The sequence below is a fragment of the Euleptes europaea genome, chromosome 15, assembly GCF_029931775.1.
Source record: "Euleptes europaea isolate rEulEur1 chromosome 15, rEulEur1.hap1, whole genome shotgun sequence".
Lineage (NCBI taxonomy): Eukaryota > Metazoa > Chordata > Lepidosauria > Squamata > Sphaerodactylidae > Euleptes > Euleptes europaea.
Genome location: NC_079326.1, coordinates 54,303,796 through 54,306,184, shown reverse-complemented (window position 1 = coordinate 54,306,184; position 2,389 = coordinate 54,303,796). Strand labels below are relative to the sequence as shown.

The window sequence follows — 2,389 nt, the reverse complement described above, 5'->3', positions numbered from 1 at the left end:
GAGGGAGAGGGAGAGATGAGGGAGTCTCTCAAGGCGATCACGGTGAGTCAGTGGTAGAGCCGGGATTACATTTTGGGTTTGGGCAGGGAGTGGCCAGTTGAGTGTCCCTTGGCCTGTCATTAGGCCAAACCTCCCAAGTGCCTTTTTCCTGTTTCTCGGTGTTCCCAGGACCATCCCTTCTCCACCTTTCAGTGGTTCTGGGGAGAGGCTGTGGCTCAGTGGTAGAGCATCTGCTTCCCATGCAGAAGGTCCCATGTTCAATCCCCGGCATCTCCAGTGAAAGGGACTAGACAGGTAGGTGATGTGAAAGACCCCTTGTCTGAGACCCCTGGAGAGCCGCTGCCGGTCTGAGTACACAATACTGACTTTGATGGACCAAGGGTCGGATTCAGTATACGGCAGCTTCATGTGTGTTCATGTGTGTTCTTCAGTCAATTCCAGTCCGGTTCTTGCCTTTGCTATACTACACTTTTCCTTCTTTCCTTAACGTTTGCTTTCCCAATGATTTGTTTGATTTCTTTGCATTCTCCTCTATGGTCATCTATGCGTGGGAGTTTTACTTGGGGTTCAATGCTCGCTCGACCCACACTTTCCTGTTGTGAATCCAAAAATTGCTATGCCAGCAAAAAGTCACCACCAAGCTCAAATCTGGAAGTGTCCCCCACCTCTTGAAAATGCTGCTTTGTAATTGGATGATGATGATGAAGAAGAAGAAGAAGAAGAGGAGGAGGAGCAGGAACAGGAGCAGGAGGAGTTGGTTTTTATATGCTGACTTTCTCTACCACTTAAGGGAGACTCAAACTGGCTTACAATCACCTTCCCTTCCCCTCCCCACAACAGACTCCCTGTGAGGTAGGTGGGGCTGAGAGAGCTCTAAGAGAGCTGTGACTAGCCCAAGGTCACCCAGCTGGCTTCATGTGGAGGAGTGGGGAAACCAACCTGGTTCACCAGATTAGCCTCCACCGTTCATGTGGAGGAGTGGGAAATCAAACCCAGTTTTCCAGATCAGAGTCCACTGCTCCAAACCACTGTTCTTATCCAGTACACCATGCTGTAGGGCTTACTGTGAGAATAACGTCCATTTCCCCTCCCCTGTGGAAACCCAAGTGCCGTGGTAAAATCCATTTCACAAAAAGGAGCTCTTTTAAAGAACAGAATGAGGGGTGGGAGAAAGCCATTTTAAAACCCATTTAAAACCCGTTTTAAAACCCATTTTTTATGTGACAAAGAACTCTGACTGGGAGACGAAAGATCAGGAAGCATTTGAGTCCCTGCCCCTTGAAACACTGCATTATAATTGGCTGTAGTGCTTACTGTAAAAAAAGTCACCCCTCACCCCAGCTCCACTCTCCTGCGCTTTGGATTATACATGGAGAGGAGGATGATTTGACCTGGGCTGATCTCAGGAGAGATCGAAGAATCGCGATTTCACAGCAATGGGGAGACCCAGGATTTGTGAGGGATGGGTGTGAAGTCATCTCTGAGGGACAGAAAACCCATGTATAACTCCAAGGAACAACCAAGTCAGTCTTGGGGGCAAACGTGAGTCCAAGTACCCATGCATAAAGGACCTATCTGTCCCTAACACCAGGTGCTGATTCTTATGGGACGATTGTTACTCTGACTTCTCCGACCCTTCCTATGTGATTTCCTTAACGGTAACAAAGGTTATTGTGCTTCGCCCGCAAGGAAATGAACTGGGTTTTGTATAATTAATTTGGTTATTCACAGTGTTGGTTTAAATTGGACGCTCTTTTTAAGTGTTTGCTATTATCATTTGGAAGATGACTGAAAGAGCATAACAAAATAATATCATAGTATGCATATGGATAAGGTTAAAATTGGGGGCAATTAGTTGAGCTGCTGTAATGTCACGGGATATTCACAAACATCCTGAGGGAACGAGCTCAGTGTGACAGAAACAGGATGCCGATAATTGGGAAGGGTATCTAGGAGATCAGAGAGGAGGAGGAGAAGAAGAAGAGGAGGGGGGAGGGGGGGAGGAGAAGTCGGTTTTTATCCCCTGATTTTCTATATTTTAAGGAGTCTGAAAGTGGCTTACAATCACCTTCCTCACCCCGCAACAGACACCTTGTGAGAGAGACTGAGAGAGCTCTAAGAGAACTGTGACTAGCCCAAGGTCTCCCAGCAGGATTCATGTGGAGGAGTGGGGAAACCAGCCCGGTTCACCGGATTAGAGTCTGCCGCTCTGAACCACTACACCTATGACGGCGCTCCCATTTTTCACTGTAGAACAGCTTGTGGTCAGGTTTAGTGTGGAACAACGGGATCCTGGTTCAAGTGTCGTTGGATAGAATAATAGAATCATAGAGTTGGAAGGGACCACCAGGGTCATCTAGTCCAACCCCTTGCACAATGCAGGAAATTC

At 47.6% G+C, this 2,389-nt stretch overlaps 1 non-coding gene across 1 annotated transcript; it reads left to right on the top strand.

Annotated features, from left to right (window-relative positions):
- The first annotated feature begins 201 nt into the window (after positions 1-201).
- On the top strand, positions 202-276 carry TRNAG-CCC (transfer RNA glycine (anticodon CCC)). Its single transcript has one exon. It is a non-coding gene; the product is annotated as a tRNA-Gly (tRNA).
- The last annotated feature ends 2,113 nt before the right edge of the window (positions 277-2,389 follow it).